Below are 7,954 nucleotides of genomic sequence, written 5' to 3'. Positions count from 1 at the left end.
TTAGCCCCTCCTTAACTTCTGACTTTAAAGGATATTGTTTTGATGGGGAAACCAGGAGGGGTCCTTGAGATGAATTAGGACTGGAGCAGCTGTTCGTGCCCATCCCACAGTGTGTCCATCCATCCACACTTTGGGGTCTACTTGTTCCTCTATTAGGAGCAGGCAAAAGTACTCTCCTGGGGGTAAAAGCAGCTGTACCCCCAATTTAGATAGAAGGTCTTGCCCTAGCAGAGGAGTAAGGGTTTCTGGGACAATTAAAAAGGAGTGACAGAAATGGAAATCTCCCCAGGAGCAGGCTAAAGGCTGAGTGAAATAATGCTCTAGAGGTTGGCCTGATATGCCTCAAACAGTTATTTTCTTGGAGGACCTGGGTCCGGGAGAGAAAGGAATAGCTGAGATGCTGGCTCCAGTATTGACAAGGAGGCTGACCTTGTGCTTAACCTGGGGCTCCTCTGCTTTTACGGTGGCTACAGAGCCTGGATAGGAGGCCCAGGGACACGTCATTGGGTGTTAGGCTCTGGCCTTGAAGGGGAACTGGGGACAGTGTGCCTTCCAATGTTTTCCCTGACAAATGGGGCAAACAGCTTTCTCTGGGGGGCACTCTCTCCTAAAATGGCCTGCCTGTCCACATTGAAAGCATTTCCTCAGGCTTGGACTTTGCCCCCGGGAAGCCTCTCTGAGCACTGCAATCAGAGCCTCTTGCTGCTTATCCTTTCTCTTTTCCTTTTCCAGGTCCTTCCTTTCTTTTTCTAAGTCCCTGTTATGGTATACAGATGTGGCTACACAGACCAATTGGTCCAGATATCTGCTCCCTTCAGCCACCAATTTCTGAAGCTTTTTACAGATATCTGGTGCTGTGTTAGAAATTTATCTTTTAGGACAATTTCCTCCTCCTGTGACTCTGGTATAATGTTGGTATGCTTTTATAAAGCATCCTTAAGACTCTGTAGGAAACCTACTGGGGTTTCTAAGGGTCCTTGCTGTACTGCTGTGACTTGGGAGTAATTAAGAGGTTTTACCTGGGTTCTCCTTAGACTCTCAAGAATGCAGTGGATGAAATGGTTATGACTCCATTCATCCTTGTCATTTTCAGGGTCCTCCTTAGGGTCATACCTACGTACTGCCTGATCTCCTGTTGGAATTGGGAATTGAGGTTCCCTTTTAGGTATCCAATGCCTTTGTCTTTCTTCTCCCTCCCCCTCCTCCTCCAGTGAGGGTCCAGTCTGAGACAGGCCTGTAAGGCCACTTTTATCTAAGTGATAATTGTCTCCAGCTGTGACTCCCTGATCTAGAACCTGCTGTTTCTCCAGAGAATTCAGGGTCTGAGATAACGATAGCATTACATCTTTTGAGCTCAGTTCACAGTTTTGGCTGACTTCTCTAAATGTGTGGATGTACTGATCTGGGTTTTCTGTGTAATTTCCTAAATCCTTTTTTATTTCCTTAAGTTCACTCACTCTAAAAAGAACGTGAGCCCTGTCCGCTCCAGGAATTAACTGGAAGGGGTAGAGTCCTGTGGGACAATGTCTGGTGTGTGAGGTAGCTGGGTAAGGGGAAAGAAGGGGAGCTGATGGGTTTTTTGGTTCAAGGGAGTTTGGGGGCTTTTTGCAAAGGGTTACCATGGTCTGGGTATCTAGCCTGCATTTGTTTAGCCATTCTGGGTGGTCTCTTAGGAAAAAGAACAACTGAATATATGGCACTTAGGTCCACTTTCCCTCTTTTTACAGAACATATCTAATTGAAGAATGGTATTATAATTAATGCTCCCTCTTTCTCGCCATCTTTCCTCATGTCCCATAGGATACAGTGGCCAAGCCTGGGTTTAGTAAAACTTGAGTCACTTTTGCTGAAGACTTTCTGGATCAAAATCTTTTCAATGTTTTAATAAGCAGGCAAGGGGGGATCCTTCCTGGATCCTTGAGGCTTGATTCCCCATCTAAAAAAAGGGAAACAAGGGAAAACTGGTCACATTAACAGAGGTTTCTCCTTTTATCTAGGAGTCCCCAGATGGGGAGAAACTCTAGTGGGAGAGGGCGTCCCTCTCTCCCTTGCTCCTTCCACTGCTGCTTGTGGGTAAAGCTGTGGAGGATTTACAGATATCTCAGTTGCACCCACCCTCCTGAGATGATCTTTGACCAATCTCTCATCTATTTTGACTTGCCTGTTTGCCCTGCGACCCAGGTAGGCCTAGTTCTTCTCCACCAGCTGAATGCTTGTAATTAAAAAACAACTCTATCAAAGTAACCAAGAGGGCTTGCATGGCCAGAAGGAGGACCCCTGTAGAGGCATGGATGGGGACTCCTGATGAAGTAGACTTTTGTCCCCCTATATATTCTGTGAGGCATATATGCTTTTATAAAAAAAGAGAGAGTGAGAGCATCTGAAGGCTTTTGCTCCAGTAAGGGGCAAAAGCAGAGACTGAGTTTTTTGCCTTTAAACTGTTTTTTTTTTTCTTTCCCTGAGGGCAGGCTGTGGAACCTGTTTAACCAGTTAACCTGATGCTTGACAAAGACAGTTAAGCCTAAATTGGAGACTATCACTTTCTGGTGCCTATAGGGATTTTTCCCAAAGTCCCTGAAGAAAGAAGCTCACTGCTATTTAGAGCAAAAGGGGGAAGGGGGACACTCATCCTGAACTGCCTGGGAAAGGGGAAGAAGAGGGTGAGGGTTGGGGGAAAAGAGAGTTTCCAGGCTCAAGGCATGAGGGATTATCGATCATCCCTGCTGTCCAGGTTAATCCTGCCCAAAGGCAGTACTGGAGCACTGGAAGCAAGAGGTAACCTCCACTCTTGGGCCACAGAAACCATGAAGGAAGTGTAAGAGATCTGATTGTCTGTTTGCTGCAGACATGGCTGGAGGGGTTCAAGACTTAGCCGCCCTTGGAGCCTCAGGGTGGGTCAGGAAGTTGTGTCTCCAGCCTTTGGGTGACACTGGGGAGTGCCCCGGCTGGAACACCTTTTGTGGCTTGAAGACAAACTTTCTTTTCCACTGGCTGTTTTTGGACCTCCTCTTAAGTGGGTCAGATCTTGAAAGAGAGAGTTAGGGTTTAAATAGAGAAAAAAAGAAAAAGCCTTGGTACACTGAAGTCAGGTTCTGCCCACATAGCATTGGCAGTGTGGCATAATCCCCCACCTGGCATCTGAGTTTCCTCAGATTGCCTGCCGTTCAGCTGTAGTGGACTTGGAGCTTTTCCTCAGTTTCCCAAGGAAGAAACCCTCCTTAACAAGACAGAGAAAGAGGGAGAAAAGGTCAATCTGAGAGTTCCACTGTAGCTAGGCCATGGTGGAGGGTCTCTCCTGGAAAATAGACTCCACCGGAGTGCCGGATGCTCATGGTCCTGTTCCAGTTTGGCACAACCTATACCGACCTCAGATGATGGCTGGTCCCTTCATGCATCGCCAAATATGATGTACGGATGACACACGCAAGAATTTCAGGTGCTCAAGGTTCTTGAGCCTGCTCTGAGAATGAAAGCACAGACAGACTCTAACAGCAGAGGTTGGAAAGATTTTATTTGTAGAGAAGAGAAGAGAGAGACTGCATATTGGGGAATGCAGGGGGACCTGGAAACCAGTGAATCCATGGGTCGGGGTGGGGAGTGGTGTTTTATAGCCTTTTTGCATTGCCTGATGGTGGAGATGCCTTTCAGATGCAAATGGGCATTTCCTAGGGAGGAGAATTGTCTCCTTGACCATTTATCACCTTTTGGGACCTCCTGTAGTCCATCCTTCAGTCCTGCAATACCAATTGTTTTAATAAAATATATAAACAACACTTAAGATTTATTTACAGATAGTTTTGCTTTAATATTTATGAAATAGAGTCAAATTTCTATATTTTAAATTCACTTGAATTGTTAATTTTCATACAGAAGCAAACAATTAGATGTTCAAACATTTTTTAACTTTTCAATTTTATGCTTTTATAATATTTAATTTTATTTAGTAATGTGTAATATGTAAAATATTTATAAAGACACCATAATAAGATTTTCTTCTAAAATCTGTCATATATATTCTGTTCCTATGTTTTTATTCCTCTACCTATATGGAAAAATTTTAGCCTATTTCATACAGGTTCTTTGCTTGGGTTATCATTTCAGAAAGCATCCAGTTGGTAACTATAGATCATAGTGTAGAGACTGTCCTTGCTCAGTTTATAATGTCTTCACCTGGTACCTGTGGATGGAACTTAAACTCTTCCAAGTACAACTTTCAAAAATAACTTCTTCACTCTCAAGTAAATACATTCAATGCATATTTAAACTAATGCAATGTGTTAGGTTTTTGCACTGGAGGTTAGTGGGCATGGTAATGGTATCATCTCTTCTTGTTTGTCAAGAAGACATTCCCTCGGCTCTAAGAAAAATCACTGCCCCAAATATATTGTTGTGATGGCTCTGGCCACATTGGAAATAGGGATTATTTTCCTTGCTCAGATGGGAGTGGGAATGCTTGGAAATATCTCCCTCCTTTTCTTTATAACTTCACTTTGTTCACTGGACAAAAGGTCAGACTCATAGACCTAATTCTTAACCAATTGGTCTCAGCTAATTCCTTTGTTCTCTTGTCTACAGGAATCCCTCAGACAATGGCAACTTTTGGATTGAACTATTTCCTGAATGACACTGAATGTAAACTTCTTTTCTTTTTATAGAGTGGCCAGAGGGGTTTCCTCCAGCAATACCTGTCTCTTCAGTGGCTTCCAGGCCATAAAACTTTCCCCCAATTTCTCTAAGTGGTTGGAGCTGAGAATGAGATCCCCCAAATGCATTGGCTCCTAAAGTTTCCTCTGCTGGGCTATGCATCTGTTGGTAAATGATTGGTCTGATGAACAGGAGAAATTTAAGTGTGAAAATAAGTTATGGATTCTGTCCCTCCTTCAATCCAGACAGATATATAAAGTTTCTACTTGTATTCTTATTCTTCATCATTGACTTTGGGCTTCATGGCCTGTGCCAGTGGCTCCATGTTCTTTTTCCTGCACAGATACAAGCAGCAAGTCCAACATATTCGCAGCCACTTCCTCTCCCCCAGACCTGACCATGAGGCCAGAGCTATAGGCACCATCCTGATCCTGGTGAGCTCCTTTTTTTCCCTTTTACTCATTCTCCACTATTTTGCATGTTTGGATTACTCTGTTTGTAATCCCAGGCCACTAGCTGGTGAACACCTCTATAATTTTGTCCTCATGTTTCCCAGTATTCTGCCATTTGTGTTCATTTATAGTGATACTCATTTCTCTGAGGTTTTTTTTTTTTGCCTGCCACCTAAGGAAGCTGCCTTTTCCTAGTTTGATGATGATCATATGACTCTTCTCTGCATATATTTCAATAATTCCTATTATGTGTTAATATTTAGGGTACTAATATTTTTCACAATATTTACAGGAATATGTCATTCTATGTAGAATGGGACAGTTGGCCTGGTATGCTGGTGTATGCCTGTAATCCCAGTATCCAGGAATCTGAGGCAGGAGGATCGTGAGTTCAAGGCTAACCTGGGCTACAGTGTGATGCCTTGTCTAAAACAAAACAAAATCCAAATAGAACAGGAGAGTTAGGTCCTAGAAATCATAAATCATATGAAAAATCTAACAAGTTTATGTGTGATTATACAATACAACAACTACTCAAATTTTAATGGAAAAGTTCGTGAAATTTTGAAATAGTGTAATAGGGGAATAATTTTGAGTTTGGGGATATGGGGAAAATCTATCACTTTGGGGTTTTGGTGTACAGCAGAAAATTATATGTAATGTAACATTTGTTATTTTAATTCTTTTCAAGTTTACAATTCAGTAGTGTTAAGTAAATTTGCAATACTGTGTATCTACCACCACTATCTGCTTCTAAAACTTTCTATAAACCTAAACAGAAATTGTGCATATATTCAGCAGTAACTCCTTTCCCCTCCAGATCCTGGTAACTTCTAATCCACTTTCTGTCTCTGAGTTTGCATTCTAGATATATCATAAAAATGGAATCATACAATATTTGTCATTTTGTATCTGGCATATATCTCTTGGCATACTTTTCAAAGTTCATCATTTTGTGACAGAGAACAGAACTTTATTCCTTTTGTGATGGAATACTATCCCATTGTCTGAATGTATTGCTTTTCAAAAATGCATTTATTTGTTGGTGGGCACTTAAGGTTATTCCCACCTTTGGATACTGTGAGCAGTGCTGCTATATGAATCAGTGTACAAGTATTTGTTCGAGTCAATGTCAGTTCTTTAGAGCAGGTACCAAGGAGTGGAACTGTGTTGTTAGATGGCAATTTCTAAATTTAACTTTTTGTGGAACTTGCTAAACTGTTTTCCACAATAACAGCACCATTCTACATTCCCACCACCAGCATATGAGAGTTTCAATTTCCCTCCAGTCTTGTTATTACTTTGTGTTTATTGCTGGGACCACAGAGGTCCTTGACCCGAAAGGACTCAGGAAAGGAATGAACAGATGCGACACACAAAAGGACTCACTCACTCAGAAAGGGAATGACAAGATATATGACCAGAAGGCTGGTGACCAATTGGCAAAATTTTATTTTTCTCAGCAAGGGTTATACAAAAGAGAAAGAGACTTAAACATCAAAAACACTCTGACCTAGTTACAACCTTTCTGTTTTTGCCACCCTGCATTTTTACTGCCAATGTCCTTGACTAAGTATAAACTTCTTTTCAGTCAAGGGAAACCGTTTAGCATTCCTTCCCACTGTGATAGAGATAAGGTGCACCTGCAGATTCCGACCTTGTTGGAATGCTGCTAAGCCACAGTGACTTTGTCAGACTGTGGCTTTTGGTTCCCAACAGTTTATGTTTTAGTAATCACCCTGAGAGATGTGGAGTAGTACAATATCACTGTGTTTTTAATATGACCACCCCAATGACGATGCTGACATTTTATCTAATATGCTCCTGCTGTTTCCCAAATTCCCTTTCCCTGCTCCTTTCCTGCTGGTCAAGTGCCCTGCTCCTTTTCTGCTGGTCATCCTAATCAAATGTGCAGTTCACATGGTTAGTCCCTTCTTCCACTGCATCTCTTCCATTCCCCAGATGATGTTAGGAACATCCAGATTTCTTCCAGCAAGCAAATGCACTTAGCAAAATAAATCTCCATCAGGAAGGGGACACATCCTATTTGAAATAAAGTAAATATCACTTAAGCCTACCATTTTAAGATTTTCTTCTCTCCTTATTTGGCTTATGAAGTAATTTACCTCACTCAAGTAGGTTCTAGGAAGAGAGCTCCTCCTGCTGAAATATTTTCTTCCTCTCTTGAGACAGGTTTGAGGTGTCATGCTGCTCTTTGTGGATTTCCAAGTACTTAGAGCTCGGGCCTAAAAAGGCAACAGGAATTCAAGTGTTAGCCTGACAAATTGGGAAATGCACAGAGAAGTCTTAGAATTTGCATGGGGTAACTAGTGTGTTTGGTGGAAAACTGAGCATGCCTGAGCAGAGTATGATTTCCTAGGTTCAGCAGAGAAGGACTGCAGGCTGAGAACTGGCCAGAGGTTGTCTGGGCTTTACAAGGTGAGATGATGGTATTAGCATCCTGACTGGAGGGGAAACACCTGAGCAGCCTGGGCTCAGTGGAGACCCCAGAAGGCTCACCTTAGCAGTAACAGGGTGACATAAGAGACATGCTCCTTCCCTGGAGGGGCAGCTCTGTAACCTGATGAAAGAGTCAAGAGGAATCCAAAGCTGAATGATCCCCAGTGGCCTCCACTCAGGCTATCTCCACCCTTTTGTCTCAGAGGGTTTTTCTCCCTGTGAATTTTCTCCAAGTGTTTTTCAAGTTTGTCTCATGATATCTGTGGGCCAGTTCCTTAGAAGGAATTCATCATGCTTTAGGCTGCTTTCAGACTCTTGGAAGACACACTAGGAACCATGCCAGACATCCAGGTCATAGGTGGAGCTTCCCTCAGTAGTGGACTGCTCTGTTAGCCTTC

The 7,954-nt window shown here is 42.7% G+C and overlaps 1 pseudogene; it reads left to right on the top strand.

The window, feature by feature from the left end:
- The first annotated feature begins 4,392 nt into the window (after positions 1 to 4,392).
- On the top strand, positions 4,393 to 7,106 carry LOC109696990 (vomeronasal type-1 receptor 1-like; annotated as a pseudogene).
- The last annotated feature ends 848 nt before the right edge of the window (positions 7,107 to 7,954 follow it).

This window comes from Castor canadensis, chromosome 16 (assembly GCF_047511655.1).
Source record: "Castor canadensis chromosome 16, mCasCan1.hap1v2, whole genome shotgun sequence".
Classification (NCBI taxonomy): domain Eukaryota; kingdom Metazoa; phylum Chordata; class Mammalia; order Rodentia; family Castoridae; genus Castor; species Castor canadensis.
The sequence above is the reverse complement of the archived record's forward strand: the minus strand, read 5'-3'. Positions and strand labels throughout refer to the sequence as shown.